This window comes from Cydia fagiglandana, chromosome 17, assembly GCF_963556715.1.
Source record: "Cydia fagiglandana chromosome 17, ilCydFagi1.1, whole genome shotgun sequence".
Taxonomy (NCBI): Eukaryota; Metazoa; Arthropoda; class Insecta; order Lepidoptera; family Tortricidae; genus Cydia; species Cydia fagiglandana.
Window position 1 is genome coordinate 1703596 of NC_085948.1, and position 12846 is coordinate 1716441.

A 12846-nucleotide genomic window follows, 5' to 3' on the forward strand; every position below is an offset into this window, starting at 1 on the left:
TTTGTCAAAAGCAATCCGCGCGTATCCTGTTCGCTTGTTATTTGCAAATCAAAGTGTGAATATGCTAATTAAAGTTTAAGACAAACTGCATCTAGGCAATCAGTGGAATAAGTATGAGTTTGAGTGTTCACTGTGGTCCTATTCGACCAAACTAAAGCAAAATCTGAATCCGAGATTAAATGTCACAAAATGTGAACTTAAAATTAACTCTATCGTATTTCTATCACAATAAGTAATAATTTGTAATGTAAGTTATGCGAGAAGCGAGAGCCCGCAAAGCAACGGGTTAGGCGGGATACTATAGATCGCTGGGAGTATGATACGTGCAGAACTTTGGATGGTCGTGCCATATGGCCGCGACGAGCGAGGGCGTAAAAACGATGGCCAGAAAATCAAGTCACTAGTAATCTTCTTTGCCTACAAGCCGGACTATTAATGCTGATCATTTTTGTATATGTCAATTTCCAGAAGAGAAGGGTCCTTAATATCCTTATGCTTCATGTGCAATAAGGACATTTATATCGCAATTTCTGTTGGAATTTCTGATGAAGCATAAGGTTTCTGTGCCGGGAAGCCACATATATGTACTTTGAGATACAGTGGTGGCGTTTATAGCAAAGTAAACACAAGAAGTTTGCCCATTTTTACAAAGTGTTATTTTTATCACGCGATAAATACGACCAACGTGTGATTTAACTAGTAATTTCTGTCATCATCAGGAATGGGTGCCAATAACTCAAATGTGTATTAATTTTAGATACACAAACATACGAAATTAGATTTAGCCTTTGGGGAATTCCTAATCACCCAGATTAGGATGTTTGTTGATTCGAAAAACTGAACCGCTTGGTTCAGACTTGGACATATACGTATGTTACGAAACTTTTGGCGTTGTTACAAGTGAACAAGATTCAAATTTGTGTGATTCGGGACGTGACGGTGCCTAGATTGAGAAATAACTGACTTTAGAACATTTATTACGAAGCACTGGAACGTCCAAGTAACTTTGAAGGCTCATTTCTCATTCAGGGACGTGGGAGGAGGAAAGATGTAGCTCTTGCACGAAAGTTAGAATTTCGCAGGAACAAAAGCATCGCGCAATCTGTGACGTAATTCCTGGGATCGATTAAATCCTCAATTAAAGCGATTTGTTATGTTCAATAATAGGCATGTTTAGCTAACGCAAAATATGTCACGAACTACATGAATTAACCTTGTCCTATAATGAGATAGACTACAAAATCGTCGTCGTCGTACTAATATAAGCACCTATAAAGTACCTATACCTATTAACAGCAACACTCTTAATTAACATTCGCTTTGCAATAGATAAGGTTTACGAACAGTGTAGACGATAGTGTAATTGGTACATCTCCTTGTAAGCTCGGTGAGCTATTAGGCTAGTTTGCTAGTACAGGCAAAGGTAGGTAGGTAAGGAGTTAGCGCCGCGTACCAACAACGACATCGTTCATTCGTAATCATCATCATCATCATCTCAGCCTATATACGTCCCACTGCTGGGCACAGGCCTCCTCTCGAGCGCGAGAGGGCTTGGGCTATAGTCCCCACGCTAGCCCAATGCGGATTGGGGACTTCACACACACCTTTGAATTTCTTCGCAGATGTATGCAGGTTTCCTCACGATGTTTTCCTTCACCGAAAAGCGACTGGTAAATATCAAATGATATTTCGTACATAAGTTCCGAAAAACTCATTGGTACGAGCCGGGGTTTGAACCCGCGACCTCCGGATTGCAAGTCGCACGCTCTTACCGCTAGGCCACCAGCGCTCATTCGTAATAGTAATCCTAATTGCAACGAGATATGTATATACTTGATGCGCCGCCAGTACTGTAAACAGCGTATGCATCACGCAGCAGTAAACATTGTCGCGAACTATACAAATCGCTCGCAGTACCGCCAGCCGGTCTGCTGTGCAACTAATGAGAGTAAAGCGAGGGCGACATGCTACTAATAATCGCGTCAATTAACGCATCGCCCGCGCATTCCGCGGTGCGCGGGAAAAAACGCAACGCAACTCTTAACAAGCTTCCAGCTTTTTGCCGGATTAGCTTTACGCAGGAAATGAGCGGTGTGGATGCTTACTTTGTTTAGCTAAAATGCACTGAAGAAAATTAATTGTTGTATCCCTTCCAACGGTTTAATACAAAGGACGCGCCCCTAATAACGCCTCAATAAAACAACAGTCAACAAATCTGCTATCATTGATAATTTGATAACAAATTAAGCCTTAAGGTAAATTGGAGGATTAGAGTGACTTCTGGAGGGTAATTAAATGAATAATCAAAAAGACAGATCGTGATGTCACTTTAATTTTGGTTCATGAGCAAAGCGAACATATGGTACGAGGGGCAAACTGAAAGTGTTTAGAATAGAAAAAGCTGAAGTAATTAGGACGTTACTCTTTATATTTTAATGCGTGCTTTATCTCTTTCTGACCACGCGTACAAATTTTCATTAGGATAGGATTACCCTGAAGCGCACACAGCTCATTCTTCCAATGCCTTTTTTGTATGGCGATTTTAGGTCCTCGGAGGTTTTGTATGAAATTCATGAGGTACCCATCGGGATTCAAGCTTTTTTGACACAAAATAATTTAAGCAAGATTTTTTAACAGTGCACTCTAAAAAAAAATTGGTTGGCCCTATCAATATCTTGATGGCGGTAATCAAGCATCTTGATTCCATACGAGCCTAACAAGAACTTAAACACATCAAACAAGGTAATTCTGATTGCTATTACTATTGTAAGGTAACTGAACCAATTAAGATCTTGTTCAATATTTACACGAAAAATAATTATGCTAACTAATTGATCCTAGTAAGATCAACTAAGGGCTTGATAATGAAAACAAACAAGTTAGTTTAACTAAGATGTAAATCAATGTTAACATGAAGAATTACTGTATTAACTATTTGACCCAAATAAGTTCAACTAAGAACATGATTACACCGACTCATGGCGTATTAGCCTGAACTAGATATTGGTCAATTTGAATCTTAAGTGTTTAATCATTTCAACTAAGATGTAAATCAATGTTAACATGAAGAATTACTGTATTAACTATTTAACCTAAATAAGTTCAACAAAGAACATGATTACATCGACTTATGCATCTTATTAGCCTGAACTAAGATATTGTTCAATTTGAATCTTAATTGTTTAATCATTTCAACTATGAAGCTTGTTTAGTACAATACCATTCTTGTTCAATTGTACTATGACTTACTTTGTCGCATTTACTAAAACATTTCTTTCAGATCTCTAGTTTTTATACGCGCCGTGCTGAATAATGCTGCTGGTCCTCGTTATTATTCTCAAGGAATGTCTTAAATACTAAAATATACATTATACATTTATTTCAGAACTTTTTGGCGATCGGCTTAGACCGGTTTAGCTTTACAAACACGGGAGGAGGCGTGCTTGTGAAATGTGAAGCCATATCGGCCTAGGCCGATCCTCAAAAAGATCTGAAATAAATCTGTAATCTGTATTACCTACTTAGTGTTTAAGACTAATGCCTTGAGTATAATGCGAGTACGTAAAACGGCGCGTATAAAAACTAGCACAAAGGAAATTTATAAAATGTAAACGAATAAGTAGTGAATAAAATATAACAACAAAGAAAGGGATAAAACGTAATTAAACTAAATCAAGCCCGTAGAGTTTTATAAAAAGGGGGTAAATGATTAAAACAAAAAAATATTATAATAAGATGTTATTTATTCATTTAATCATTTTGAAAGTAAACGTTTTGCATTTAAATTCACACGCACGGATCCGTGTCTAAGCATACGAGGGGTTAACACTCGTTAGTCCAATCACGTTCACACTTATTGGTCTAGCCAAGCACACTACACTCACAGTGTCACTACGCGAGTTTGATTCGGATGTCACTGGTTGTTTTTTAGTCAAACAAATCACAAGATTCCACACATTTGACAGTTTAAAAACCCATCTTCACGATTAAAATTGTTGTATTTGTGAATTAACGCTTCTCTTACCAATCTTGGTATATAGTGGCGTGCTGTCGAAATGACCTTGAGACTATGCAGCTCGATCCAGTGACTTATACCCGACTCAAGGTGACACTGAGCAATAGCTGACTTGCGAGCGTCGTTGTTCTTGACCGCAGCGATGTGGTCTTTAATTCTGCAGGCAATAGTGCGTTTGGTATGCCCACTGTACGAACTACCACAACTGCAATCAACTTTGTACACACCAGGTTTTTCCAGAGGAATAAGTAATTGAATGAGCTTAACGCAACTGCGTGCTACAGAGACTGACTGCTCGGTCGCACGCGCCACGAGAGGGGCGCGGGCGGGGCGGAGAGCGGGTGTACAGGCGATCCCCCTACTTATCTCTTGATTGATCGGATTAACCGATTATTTAATTTAATTATTAAGAAAATCGATTTAATAAATAATTCTTAGTAGAATGGAATATTAGTTTCGTAATCAATACAATAACTTGATCATAATGAGATTGAGTGTTTTATCTTCGTTGTTCTAAATATTATATGTTTAGTTGATTCAACTAGCAAATCTTATGTAAATCAACAAAGACAAAATAATCAAATAAACTATTAAAATGTTCATAACTATTAACATATTTATCTGTTTTAATTAAATTGTTAAGGATTGAATTAACCTACGTTACATAATTATGCCAACAAGTTAATAATAGATACAAAGTATACAATTGTTAGGATTAATAACATACCTACTTTATTAGTTCAATCACAGATACACTTATTGTTTTAAGTAATCAGCTTTCTTTGATTTATATAAGATCGTTATTGTTGTAATTAACTTAACGTCAACTAAGAGAAAACTGCTCTTAGTTGGTCTTCATTTTTTAGAGTGTGTCATATGAATACTGAGGGATATCAAAAACTACTGATATACAATTTTTTGCCAGTATTTTTTATTAACCGCACAACTGTGCGATGTAAACTTTTGACGTCACACTTGAATGACATGCTTCTCTATGATCATCCGTTGAATACCTACAAAAGCGATTAAATGAGTAATTTAAAAAATAAACCGACGTACAAGAACTAGGCTTCATTATGAAACTATAACTGAAGCCTACTGTAACTCTGTTGTTGGCTGAGCCCACAATGAAAATCGTTATAAATAGTAATACGAAAAAATTCTTAGGTCGAAATTGGAATAACGCTTGACGTACAATTTCCAAATTGCCATCAATCCTGAAACACAGATAACGACCAAATTGCATATACCTCAAAAAAAGTATAAAGAGTTATATGTTCATAAATAATATGCCTCTTTTGTTATATGATCTCTAAGTAGCCTTTTCTAAGAACTTTCAGAGTTGCCTACGTATTCCACGCCTTTCCCTTCGGCTCTTGAATAGTCTTGAATGACATTAGTTGTATTGTAGTGACACCTTTATTGCCATCTTTCTTTAAAAAACACTTTATATGTACATATATTCAACAATTGGAAATACGTCTACAATAGTCTACATTAACACTATTGTACATATTATTTTTCTTTTGCATACGGGTACTACGTGTGGTAAAGCGCATGTAAATGTAAAACTAGACACATAAAAAAGTTGTATGGCGACTACGCTCAGAATGCAACTATGGACAAAGCACGTAATAAAAAATGTGAATATTCACGAGGTAAACAAAGCGTTGACTGTATACATTATTAGAAACTTATGCAATTTCCTCCCTTGTAGGGTAAACTATAGGTAGGTAATGTATTTACACCCCCCCTGTAATGATTGATTTTCTCAACCCTATAAATAAAGCAGCAGTTGTGATTTTCGTACAAATATAGGTGACTGTACATAAATAGGCCAATTTTCGAGAAGTTAACTCAATATACATAAAAAATCTTACCCTTACATTTAAATTCACACTTACATTAGAGAATTAGGAAATAGTCCTTTAACTTTTTTTTTTTTCACTTTATACAGTAGATCGTAGATTATTAATTGATTATTCAGTGGGTACAGTGGTTATTATACTCACAACCGGATTCTCTGGATAATTATATTTAGTATACGAGAATAATTTAAACGTTTGATCCTTAGTATATCACGTAAAGCCCCATATAAAGGCATATATCGGCATACTGTCGCCAATACGCAACGCTAATTCAGTCGCTAAAACTAATGAATGGTAATGTCGGTTGAAAAAGCACTAATTGTATAAATTAATTGATCCTCATAAACGGAGCCGGTCCAGTGCATTCGTTAATGTACAGTCGACTGTAAAAGTTACTGCGAAAAAAAGTAGTGTGAATGAGTTTGCTCGTAGCTACATAAATTCTTTTTTTTGACTGTACCTTCGGCATAGCAAGTACAACTGAGCAATAACAATAAAATTAAAAGTGTATGGTTATAAGCGACTTTGATACTTTATCCGATCAGCTTATCCGATAGAAGAGATACCTACACTGTTAAAAATTATGTAATTTTACATGCAAAAAAATTACATAATCCTGTAAAATTCCCGAAAAATCTGGGAAATTTACGGAAAAATATTACATTTTACGTAATTCTCGTAAATTTTACATTTTTTCGGTAATATCAATATTTTTTATGTAGTTTTACATAAAATTTATGTAATAATCACTAAGCCATGACTATTTACATAAAATCTGTAAAATTACATGGAATGTTCGGGATAAATACATTTTGGCATGTATTTTTTACGATTGAAGAGGGAATTTTACTTAGAAATCTCGCAATTTTACCTATTTTCGTGAAAAATACATTTTTATGTAAATTGACTTACGTCTTATGTAATATTCCGTAAGATATCAGTAAAATTACGAAAAACATTATGAAATTTTCCAACATTTCTTTAATTTTACATATATTCTGTTCAATTTACTGTTTAAATGGTCTTTTTACATAACATATATGTAATAATCACTAAGAGATGTAAGTTTACATAAAATCTGTAAAATTACATGGAATGTTTGGGACAAATACTTTTTTTTATGTGTTTTTAACAATTAAAAAGAGAATTTTACATAAACATCTCGTAATTTTACCATTTTTTTTTAAATTACATATTTGTGTAAATTTACTTACGTGTAATGTAATATTCGGAATAATGTCAGGAAAATTACAAACAATAATATAAAATTTCCAAAAATTTCTTTAATTTTACATATTTTCTGTAAATTTACTGTTTAAATATGTCGCTTTACATAATAAATATATAATAATCACTAAGAGATAGAAGTTTACATAAAATTTGTAAAATTACATGGAATGTTTGGGACAAATACATTTTTTTATGTGTTTATATCAATTAAAATGGGTATTTTACATAAAAATCTCATAATTTTACCTAATTTTGTGAAAATTACATTTTTGTGTAAAGTTACTCACGTCTTATGTAAAATTCCAAAAAATTCAATTCAAAACTACATAAAGCTACAACTAACTACAATATAAACTAAAATTATAAATAAAAACCTGGCTCCAGCTCTGTGCCTTTGGGCAGGGTGCCAAGAAGGCTGGCGGCATTGCCGCGCTGTCCAATTGTATTTTTCCACAGTTTTGTCTTTTCTGGTTCCACTAGGTAAGGCCAGGGTTCAGCATCAGCTCAGCTCTATGTACACTGTATACTAATACCTTCTCCCGAATGTAACAAACACTTTTCTGAAAACCACATCAAAATCGGTTCAGCTAAACGCGAGATAATCGCGGACAAATACACCGTGTAACATGAGGAAACCGAAATATTTTAAACCGAATAATTTTAACTGCGTATTCCTGATCATATTTAAAGACAAAAATGTCCTATAAACTTTTTTGAAATTCGCCTAGTTTCAGAGATAATATTAATTAAAAAAAAAAAACAAGTTTTTATTGTTACACAGTGTAAAAGACCTTTTTGATGGTGATGTTGCTGCTATGGGACGTAGTCTAAAGTATCCTTCTTGATAGATGTCAAAAAGTGACAAGTAACGCTTTGCAAAAAGTAGGTTTTACGAAAAAAAAATGTAACAATCAATTTTAAGTGAAAAGTTTACCAATCAACATCAAATAACATTTATTTTTATTTACATGTACATTCAAGAAATTGAAAAAACAAAACAACAACAAAAATTTTTTTTTTGGCGAAGTATACCTAAACTCATATTAAATTTTTTCTTTCTTTTGACTTCAGAAATGCGTGGTAAAAGCTATTCGGTTTCCTCATGTTACACCGTGTATACTTACAAACATTCCGTGTAGTTTTGGACATATTATAAAAGTTATTCAACGATTAATGCAGGTGGCTGGTAATAGGGCACTTTACCCTATGATAATAAATCTTCCTCGCGCTATCCCAGCTTTTTGCCACAGCTCATGGGAGCCTGGGAACTGCTTGGCAACTAATCCCGGGAATTGGCGTAGGCACTAGTTTTTACAGAAGCGACTGCCATCTGACCTTCTAACCCAGAGGGGAAACTAGGAAACTTGTTGGAACTAGTCCGGTTTCCTCACCATGTTTTCCTCGAAAAGCGATTGGTAAATATCAAATGATACCTATTTCGTACATAAATTCTTTTCAACTTTACCGTATGATAAGCTACAAAAAAATAATTAGAAAACTAAGGGATTCAGATAGGTCATTCATTGGCTCCAGGGAACCCCTTAATGTGAATTACAGCATCAAAGTTGGAAGCAACAAAACTTACGATGTTATTTATATGTACCAATGTCAGCAATTATTGGTAAAATTGTGTACCTAATTATTAATTTCGAAAAATAAACTATAAATCTTCAAATATGAATTCATATCCGTTAGCACTCGCGGATTGGACGAATTTTGTGCGGCACTGGCACACACCCAATCACGGTTCAATATTATAACGCGCGCCAATGGCGCGCGAGCTACATGGATCACGCGATCGCTAGTCAGGCGCACCCCCCCCTCCCCCGCCACGAACCTGTAGCTGCGCTGTGCGCTGCGCAGTTCATGAGTTCACATCAAAATGGCGCTCGCTCACTCGCTGTGCGTAGAACGTAGTACTTGTGTAAACGTGTAAATAAATTGGAGATAGCATACAAGAAAACAGGTAAATATAAGTATTAGATATACCTTTACTTTCTTGCATCGAATATCTAGTGAAATCTGCATTAGACCTCAAAACGTTATGTACTTCCAGAAAGGGTTCGCGGTTCAACTTTTTTCTAACGGTTTCCTCGGCGTCCTTTACAAAGTCCAGTTGATATCGTGTCCTGTCCACGTCCAGGGTGGATCAGACCTGATCTACAAAATCTTGGAGCAGCCGCTTTCGTCGTATGCCATTAAAAAAATGTAAGTATTTATTAGCTAAGTACATCTAAATTTAAAACGATATTAGTACATGCTTGATTGTGTAGGTTAATTAAATAGTCACCAACACTAATAAATTGTGTTATTCTTTTACAGTAAAACATGCCCGTTATTAAAATTTGGTCAGTAGACCAAACAATCAAGAAAGCTGTTCCAATAATGGACCCAACTTTAAAAAATATCATTGAAAAAGGTGAGTAAATCTAAATTAATTTGACTTTTCGTAATGAAATATTTTTTGTGTAATTGTAGAATGTAGTGTATTGTAGAATAGACTATAATTGGATACCTACTGTTAAGCATTAATGTGCTGACTCAAACCACATTTATTTTGCAGTATGATGTCAATTTAAAAATTTGACGCTTGAAGTTGACAAGATAGAGCTGATGCTGAACCCTGGCTGTACCTAGTGGAACTCAGGTTTGGTGCAACATAGGCCCACGCTATTTTGATCATCCGTCACATAGAGGGAGAGCAATACCCAAGATATAATTCATAATCCATTTTCTTCCAGATGAGGTACCATCCTAAATATAGTAGTTCCATTTACTAATCTTATTAACTTTTTCTTTTCCAGGAACCATTAACCTGTCCTGTCCCACGGCTGAAATCTGAGCCACAAAAGGTTATTGACTTTTCATACAAAAAAAATGTTGTTTGTATGAAAGGTCACTAACCTTTGTGGCTCAGATTTGAGTCTTGGGATCCGACAGGTTAACCAGGGTTCAAGTTGCAGAGCTATCCGAAATAGCTGCGCCTAACATTGTATTTTTAGGTGAGACTTAATTATTATTACAATGATAAAATGCCTTACCTGCGAAGCATAACACTGTATGTTTCATATAATTTATAATTAATCATAATATAATCTATATGAAACATACAGTGTTAAAACGTAAATGTATTGAATAAACCTGTGGCCCTAGTGAAAAAGGGTACAAGTGTCGCGCAGCTTAGTTGTAAAAGGGGCATGGAACTTACACCCTTTTAAAACTGCGCTGCCCGAGACTTGTACCCTTACTCACTAGTAGTGCCACTTAACGTAATACGATAAATTATCTTATTTGAGGAGGAAGTATTAAATTTGGGGGCCTATTATATTACCTGTTTTAACCATTATGTTTTTTGTCCACAGATAATGAAAATATAATTATATTACTTGCTGGTAGAAAAAACGATTGTTAGCGAAACTGAGATTATGCCTACGTCGTTACAACTATTGATGGCGGCTTACTGCAACTTGAATATGGAATATCCAGTGGACTGTCAAAACACATTAGAATTTATACAAAGGTATATTTTTAAAATAAATCCTAAAGAAGGAAGTCATAAGTAATAGTTTTTGATTTTTAAAAAGCGTTTTTCAATTAAAAGACATGTCAAGATCGCTTAACTTCTTGCAAGTTCTTTCTAATGCTAAAAAAACTAACTATAATTAATGTCAGTAACAAACATTTTCAGACAATTCGTTACTTGAAATGGTATAGGTTTCACGCATTAGATTCACATAGGCCTTATTAACCGAAACTTTTATAAGACTAATTCATAAGAAGTACTTATGTACATAAGATATAATTTATAGTGTCGTATATGTCTTCTACTTTTTGTACTCTGTCACAGAATAAATAATAATAATATGCACGTAGACGTGTATATACGCGTGTGCTCTATAATTTTAGTGTGTGAAAATCAATAAATTTATTTCTTTGTAATTTTGTTTTTTATTAAATAACCTCTAAACTGTAAATTGCTTGTTGTTTGTATATTATGACTGATAAAATTAGTTCGTTTTACATGTTATTAGGCGATATTTCCTAAAGAATTCAATACAAATTTTGTACATTTACATGCTATCGATAATTCTCAGGATTTTGCTATTAGCAAGTTGGTATTTGTTTTCTTATGTACTTTAATAAATGCAGTCTGCAGACAGGCTGCATTAATTAAAATACATAAGAAAAAAAACTAACGAATGGTTAATAACTAAATCCGGAGAATTACCGTAATTGTACAGAATTTGTATTGAATTTTACAGAAAAATATCCCCTAATAACATGAAATATTACCTAATTTTACAGGTAATAATACACAAACAACAAGTAATTTTACCTTGCCCATATTTAAAATCACAGTTTTCTTATGTAAAAATACATAAATTGTATCAGTAATATTACCGAATAAAATGGAAAAATACTTAAAAATCATTAAAAATACATAAAGTTTGTGGTAAAATCACATACGCAAACTGTAATAAAACACAATAATTTTGTAATATTACTGAATAAAAAGTAAATATACTTAAAAAAACATTAATAATAAATAAAGTTTGTGTAATTTTACAGACGAAATCTGTAACAAAATACATAATAATTCGGTAATATTCCCGAATAAAAAGGAAAAATACTTAAAAAAATCATTAATAATACATGTACTTTGTGTAAATTCACATACGAAATCTGTAATAAAACACATATTACTTCTGTGATATTACCAAATACAATGTAAATATACATAAAGTATCATTAATAATACAAAAACTTAATGTATTTTTACATACGAAATCTGTAACAAAACACATAATAATTGTGTAATGTTACCGAATAAAAAGTAAAAATACTCAAAAAACATTAATAATACATTAAGTTGGTGTAATTTTACACATGAAATCTGTAACAAAATACATAATAATTCGGTAATATTACTGAATAAAATGTAATCATACATAAAAATAATTACTAATACACAAACTTTATGTATTTATACATACGAAATTTGTAACAAAACATACAATTACCCTGTAATATTACCGAAAAAAATGTAAAAGTACGTAAGTGAAATTTTACGGATATGTAAAATTACATAAATGAGATTTTACAGATTATGTAAAATTACATAAGTGAGATTTTTACATATCTGACAGTATGATTATGTAAAATTACATAAATGTAATTTTACATAACCGTCAATTTGTTTGATTATGTAAAATTACATAAATGTAAAATTACATAATAATGAAATCAGGTCGATATGTAAAATTACATACGCCTTGTAAAATTACATAATTATGTAAAAATACAGAAAAGTTAGGGCAACGAAAGTTGCCCTAAAATTATGTAAAATTCCCTGAATATTTTTAACAGTGTAGTCTGTGGCCAGCAATTGGTCGTATTGATTGAAACAATCGTGTCAACAAAAATTAATATATTTGCGAAACTCTTGATAGAGTTTGGTTGCATAATTCTAGACTCCAATTAACTCAGCCCTATACAAGAATGGGGAAATTCCGTAACTTTAAACTTTGACGTAAAAATAGAATTCTAAATAAAAATCATTCAACAGTAAATCAGATCACAGGCTTTTAAAATTATTTTGTAGAAGTTATTTTACTGAAAATAGTTCTTATGTTATATCTAACCAGTTTGTAATTTAATCCTTAATTTGTTTGTTAAACTTAAGAAACTCAACATCTCATATCTAGTCTAGTATCTATGACTTTTATCTTTAAA

General features: G+C 33.3%; 2 protein-coding genes and 2 long non-coding RNA genes across 9 annotated transcripts in view; 3 read left to right on the forward strand and 1 right to left on the reverse strand.

Moving 5' to 3' along the window:
• Positions 1–12846, forward strand: part of LOC134672789 (RNA-binding protein lark) — a 529293-nt gene that overhangs the window by 44096 nt on the left and 472351 nt on the right. The gene's annotated exons all lie outside the window — the stretch shown is intronic.
• The window catches only part of LOC134672785 (bone morphogenetic protein receptor type-1B), a 123563-nt gene that overhangs the window by 36149 nt on the left and 74568 nt on the right, over positions 1–12846 (reverse strand). The gene's annotated exons all lie outside the window — the stretch shown is intronic.
• LOC134672676 (uncharacterized) lies at positions 8953–9549 on the forward strand. The gene is made up of 3 exons (XR_010099368.1): positions 8953–9079; positions 9170–9321; positions 9436–9549. It is a non-coding gene; the product is annotated as an uncharacterized LOC134672676 (long non-coding RNA).
• LOC134672677 (uncharacterized) lies at positions 10059–11052 on the forward strand. Its single transcript, XR_010099369.1, has 2 exons — positions 10059–10115; positions 10476–11052. It is a non-coding gene; the product is annotated as an uncharacterized LOC134672677 (long non-coding RNA).